Source organism: Fragaria vesca, linkage group LG6, assembly GCF_000184155.1.
Source record: "Fragaria vesca subsp. vesca linkage group LG6, FraVesHawaii_1.0, whole genome shotgun sequence".
In the NCBI taxonomy this organism is placed as follows: domain Eukaryota; kingdom Viridiplantae; phylum Streptophyta; class Magnoliopsida; order Rosales; family Rosaceae; genus Fragaria; species Fragaria vesca.
In genome coordinates, this window is record NC_020496.1 from 19,954,095 (window position 1) to 19,961,291 (window position 7,197).

The window sequence follows — 7,197 nt, forward strand, 5'->3', positions numbered from 1 at the left end:
GGTGAGGAAAAAGAGAATGGAGACTTAGTGGCATCTTTGTAAATTTATGGTGAAACTGAACATTTTCGTCATTTCGACAGTAAAAATTCAAGTCAAGCTAACTGTTGTTGGTCTTGGGATTGAGTTCATGTCCTAATTTGTCTAAAAATTGTTGTAAATGGGTTTTTTGTATTTATAAATTTGGTCATGTGCTACTATGTAATTTTCTCTATTCTTGATCGATTTCACTTCATCATAAGGTTGGATCACGATTGACGCTTACTGATACCACCAAGGTCCTCCTCGAAGCACTTTGTTACGGTCTTTCATGAGATCAAAACCAATAACAAAGATGTTGTTGTGGCGTTCCTGGATCTGGAAATTCCTTTCAAGAACCCAAACCCTACCACAGAAGCGTTTGAGGTCCTCCAGAGTTGGTGGTTTAGAGTTGAGAAGCTTTGCAAGCAGGAAGGATTGTGAGGCTCCTCTCTTAGGAGCAGAGATGCGATGGGAGAGATCTACCACCTTTGATTTGGTGAGAGCCAAAGATGCAGTAAAAGATTTCGTCACATCATCAATGGAGGTTTGCTGTGTCGAAGAGGACGATGCAAAGGATTTTGAGGACATGGTCGAGTTCTGCTTTGATGAAGCAGCAGAGGATAGATTGGTGGTGTTTGAGGGAGATGAGCAGTTGAGGTTTAGGAGCATGAAGGCCATGGAAGCGGCAACGAGGTCGCTAGGGTTTGAGTTTGGGAGAGAGCGGCAGGCTCTTTAGGGTTTTTTGTTTAGGTGCAGCATAGGATATGATGAGGATTATTTCCAGTTTGAATTGCCAAGGCCCAAAACAAAAATAAAGATTTCTATCTTTCGGTTAATTTCATTTTTTCAAATAAACAATTAAGAAAACGTACAACTAATTTATTGTGAGTCGAACTTACGACCTCCCACTTACTGAGACTCATGCTGCCATACTATGCTTCCAGTTAATGATTTGGTTGAAAACCTCCCAGTTAGTTTACAGTGCTGTTGAATCTAATCAATGATTTCTTGAGTGGACACAGACGAAACCAAGATTCGACAATTGAGGTATTCAAAGTATAATCGATAGAAAGATAGTCTCAGCAATAGAAGACAAAGAGAAATTATAATTAATTCTAATTACACTTTCTTACAAAGAGCTTTTCTCTATATTGCATGTGTTTCTTTCACAGCTTTTTTCTTTCTTTCTTTTAATCAAGAGGTTTCCTCAAATGTTTTTTAGGTCCAGAGACTAATATGTACCGAGAGATCATGTTAGAACGGTTTCTCCTCCCTAGCCACTAAGAATAGATTGAGATTTAACTCCAATCAGCGTCCGCATTATTCGAACGTGGGTATGTTCCACACCTATGCTTTTACTAATTCAACTACTTGTGGAGGTTTCTTTCATAGCTTGATACATGATTATACATTATCAATGTAGAGCGAAATGTGGGAGCGAAATTATGGGTGCGACCGCTTTAAGTCGGTGCTCAAGCGGGTTTAAAGCTTACCTGCAGCGGAGGTGCGATGCGCCTCAGGTCTCGTAGACCATCCAGACTAGTCTGGCAGTTGTCGGCTCGGTCAGACAATTCTGGTGGGAGAGGGGTGGGCCTCCGAGTCTCAGTCTTCCTGGGCTATAGTAGTGCGACATGGTGAACTGGGCCTTCGGGCTCTCTCTTTTCCTTTTTCTTGTTTTCATGTGTGGGCTGGATATGTGTTTGAACATTTGGGGGAGTGACACTTCTACCTATACAACATGTAAGTCGTAGTTGTTTGCTGGTTTGCTATGTGAAAACATATACCAATAGGTCTTAAGCGTCAATCTCGTCAGATAAGGTGCTTTGTCTGGGCATTTAGGATTAAGGGTTTTTAATTTGCATTTCTTTTTCAGATATAATGTTGAATGGTCGGTTTTTTTGTTTTGTAGTATTTTAGTATTCATTTCTACCGAATAAGAGCTCTCTCATATATCTTGCATGTATAGGAGTTTATCTCACCCTTATCCAAGCGTTGCACTGCTTGTATTGGGTTTTTTTATAGCCTAATAGAGTTTTCTCTACTTGGCTAAAAAAATAAAAATTACCAAGTACATCCAAGAAAATAATCAAATAAAGGTAGTACTAGTGTAGATTTACTTTTTTCACTCTTTCTCCCCCGCCCTTTCTCTTTCATTATGATCTTTTGCTTTTCCCTTTGACTCTGAAAATGGATGATGCAAATCAGTGGCGTAGCCAGAAACCACAAGTAGAAGAGTTAAAAGTTTAAACAATAATGCCACACAAAATAAAAATATAATTTTTATTGAATAATATAAAAACTTATAAATCATTAGAATACTTCGAAAACAAAAACTAAACAAAATAACAAATCTCCCTAAAACAATTATAATTGTCCTTGACGATTGCTCATATTTTGAAATTTTGGAGGAGCTTAAAATGGTGTCGATTGTTCTGCTGCTTTTCTCTTACGATACTTTTCAAATAAAGCTAAAACATCCATAATTGCAAGTTTTAATTATGAAGGTTGTCGACGACAGGGAAAAATTTACTGAAGGATAACAAAAAGATATACGTAAAGAAGCGACTAAAACTATTTATATAGAGGTGCATGAGAAATCAATCACAATCATTGATTGATTAGGAAAACATATTAATTAAAAAGACAACAACAAAAAAAGATTAGGAATATGTTTTAATTGTAATATTAAAGGGAGATGCAATCAATCATTGATTCGGATTAGAAACCTATATTAAAAAAATAAAGAGAATCACACGTAACAAACACACGTGAGGAGTTGAACACTCCTTTGTCCAAATTGATTGTTGTAATTAATATTTTATATGTCAAACTTTTCTCTAATTAGTTAGAAGGGGTCAAAATAATATCAACATCATATTTCAACTAACAAATTAGACAACAATATGACCTAATAAAAAATATGAGGGACGTCAGCTAAACCCCTGACCCCCCCTTCCCTATGCCCCTGGTGCAAATGGAATGCGTATGAACAAAGATATATGACATTCCTATGAACATCTGAATTATACGAGTCTCCATATAATTAAATTAGCACTAAAATCTTCTTCTCTGTAAATTTTGTACTTCTGTGATTCCTTGATATGGTTTTTAAAACTTTCAAGCAATTTACCAGTTTTCGTAGTTATTTAATATTATTTTTTTTCATCCAAAATCAATTTATACGTTTTTGGAAATGTGGGGTGGAGATACATCTTTTGACGGTTTCGCGGGAGAGAATGACGGTTTGGTTTGTGTGTTTAATGCATGGTTTTATTTTCTTTTTCCCCTCCATCATGTTATCATTTTGGTGGTGCGTTTATTGTTACCCTACAAACCATTTTGTTCACCCCACATTCTCTTCACACCCCACTCATATAATTGTAATTATAAGTTTACTTTGTTCACCTATTAACAATACCTAAAAACCTATTTTCTCAATTCTACTTTGTTCACTTCATATATTTTGTCAAATTCATATTTGTTCAAGGTAAGTAAAATCACTAAGTGAACAAAAATTCACATGAAATTATAAATCCAAGTTAAAGAACAAGAAAAAAAAACTCTCAAATTTAATAACTCAATACTATCAGTCGATATCAAGATGCACAATGTCTGTAAATGTATCTCTAGTAGCAACGCCTTCCATACTTCTAAGTTTCTTGAACTGATCTATCCGTTGTTCATAAATATGGTACAGTAGTTGTCTATGAGAATTTACATACAAAGTCGACATAGGAAATAATAAGTAAATTGATAGACGAATCATCAATAGAGGAAAAAAAATACAAACAGTTTACCTTATCTTCAGGTTAAATGCTAGTGTCTTCAAACTCACGACCGAATATGACAAATCTGGGTTAGAGTTATGAAATTTGTGTTCATCCAAAACAAAAAAACAAAAAAGAAAAAGAATTTTTTTTTTTTGTAATTTGTAACAACTTATTGTCCCTTGCTGTAATTTTACATTAGGGTATTTTGGTATTTCAATAAATCAACAACGTGTGGGGTGAGCAAAGTGATTTGTGGGGTGGCAATAGATGCACCCATTTGTTATTATTGTTTTGTTCAATCAGACGGAACCTAGCAGGGGTGAGGTAGCTCAGAGACGATCCCGGAAAGTTTGAACGGTGTAGAATATCTCAGTGAAATGTATAAAAGGGATGGAGTTGGGGACCCTTAGAGAAGCAAAGAAGAAGATCTCCCAATCTTCTTCCCCATATCTTGCAAAATAAAATAGGGATAGGAATTTAGGGAATAAGAAAAAAGAAAAAAAATTAGGAGTTTATTGCGTTTGGAAAAAAATTAGGAGTTCATCTTCTTTGTGTTACTCTTTTCTTATTGTTTACAAAATCACAAAAATATCTTCTTGTTTTCTTGTCAGTCGTTACAGTAATTTGGTCAATTAGTTAGAGTTGAAAGTTAGTTATCTATCCCTAGTTGGAACGACCTCGTATTTGCATATAAGCTGTACTATAAATGATTCGTGCACTTGTGAAGTTATTAAAATTTGACAACAGGTTTTGAGAGAGAAGAGTTAAGACTTGAGATCAATCTTGATTCTTGAGTCTGGGTGTTGGCAAATCCTCATGTTGAACTTCCTCTGGATTTTCTAAATCCTCAACAACACATCCCAAGCACCATCTCTGGCCTACTGGGTTTTCTCATTTCTCAATTTTAAAGAAAAATACAGAGTTCCTGGAAGGGGTTCTTTTCAGAGTTATTGGTTAGATTTTTTTTCTTTCTACGAAATTCTATTTATTTGTTTAAGTTTTTGGTGGGTTTGTTTGAATTTGATCGATGAATATCTACTAAATTTGGTCCATATGGATTCTCAGTGTTGCAAAGAATAAAAGAGGTTTTGGTCTAGATGCAATTTTGATCTGGATGCAGATTTGGTTATTGTTCTTCACACCTTACGCAGTACTGGCTCATCAAACATGGTTCAAAGTGGTATTGAGTAAGCCTACTCAAGTGAGAGTAGGCCAAATATTAATAATAGAGTGACTCATAATAGTCTTGGGTACCCAACGTGCACCGATGGTACTATGGTGAAAAATGAGAAGGGCAGTGAGTCTCTTAGTTTGGAGATTATGGTACCAACCTCCATAAATGAAGAAGTATGACGCCACTGGCTTTCTTATCGTATGTGCCTACTATATTTCCATGGACAATGTTGAACTCTTTTAGGTGTGCTTAAAGTCTCTATAAGGTAGAATTATGCTTATATAATTATTTTTTCTGTTAGCTCCTATATATATGACACAAGTCATTAGATATGATTCTGTTTATCAATAAAAGACATGTCATTTGTTTCAAAAATAAAAATTCACTGCATATACCCTCTTTTTTTTATTCTTTTTTTTATGAGGGAGATATTAGTGTATCACCTCTCTTATGAATAGTGAAATACTAAAATTACATATAAAACAATAAAATCAAAATAACACATAAGTTGACACGACCAAGCCTAGTACCATTTGGTCTAGCACCATAATCTCCCCTTATCTCCCTTTAGTAAGTGGATTGACACGGTCAACATTTGTTTTGGTGGCGTACGTGATCCATAAATTAAATATTAAATTAACTCAGATGAAAAAAAATTGTAAATGGATCTATAGAAATTATTTAGTACATAAATCAAGGAGACTTTCAAAGTCGTTCCACAAAAATCAGAGTTGAGGATACCAAATCCTAGGGTTTGGTGAAAGGGTGGGGGAGAACTATGGTTCTCGGCATGCATCTGGGCTCCCCTATAATCAATCTATCTTATTGAAGAGTATGTGGCGGTGATATGATCCATATTTTGAATTTGTTGAGATATAAATCCCACATCTGAAAAATTGGACATTGCATGTGGGTTTATAAAGGTTTGGGCCACTCCATCCATAGCCAATTGGTTTTAGATGTGAGCCCCACACTACTTTGTCATGGTATCAAAGCAGGTTACCCACGTCCACGTGTGAAGCCCAATAGTCACACAAACTCCACGTCACCCTAAAATGTTGTCCACGTGTTAGGCTTGAAAATTCGCCACACGTGCGAGGGCGTGTTGAGATATCAATCCCACATTGGGAATATAGAACCTTACATGTGGGTTTATAAGGGTTTGGGCCACTCCACTCATTACTAATTGGTTTTGGATGTGAACCCCAAACTACTTTATGAGAATCGGAGGTCCTCGTTTTGGTCCAACGTTTCTCCGTGATTTGTTGGTAGACAGGTAGTGGTTCTAATCCTTGGTTTTCATTCTCTGCAACGTAGTTGATTCTGAGGCAGGGATTGGGTCTTGCACCAACTACGACATCGGCTGTAGAGTACAAGGCATGGTCCTCACGTGAAATTGTGGGTATAGCCGCTTTAAGTCGGAGCCTGGTCAAGCGGGTTTAAAGCTTACCTGCAGTGGAGGTTTGATGGGCCTCAGGTTTGGTAGACCATTGGACGTTGGACGTACTAGTCCAGCAGTCGTCAGCTCCATCAGATAGTTCTGCACCAATCCGGCTTGATTAGCTGAGAGGAGGGAGAGGGGTGGGCCTTCAGGTCTTAGTTTATGACACGACCCACCCCGAATTTCACCCTGAAACCCAGAGTAAATCGTGCGGGGACCACCTCCAAGGAAATTTACTGAAAAGATTAAGAAAATCTCCCTTGCAGATCGACAACCCTAACTCGAAAATTTCAAATTACACTCTTAATTTAACACTTCTGAACATCACATAATATACAAAAAAATTCTAAAGTATTCAGAGCTACTAAACACAAACGGAAGCAAGAAAACACGAGTAGGTTGAACAGGTAACCTACTGGCGAAAACTGGCAGAAATGCGGGTGACTATGCCTCGTCTCCTACTAGATCCAACCCGAACTCTGCAGACTGGGACAATTTAAAACGAAGGGCCCAGTGGAAAACATTTAATAACGTTAGAGTGAGTGGACAAAAATAAAATGATAAATAAAATATTTATGCTTCCCCAAATTAATTTCTAAGGAAAAATCGAATGCATGCCGCAAGCGATAAAACTTTTATCCCATAAAATATCAAGCCTCTCAGACTCTATAATATATGTATGTATTTACACACGTCCATACTCCCTATATAAATTCATGGGTCTATATAGGGCTACTACGCTCGCGTCCAACGCTCACGTCACGCCTTAATGCGGTGCTACACTACGCCATTAA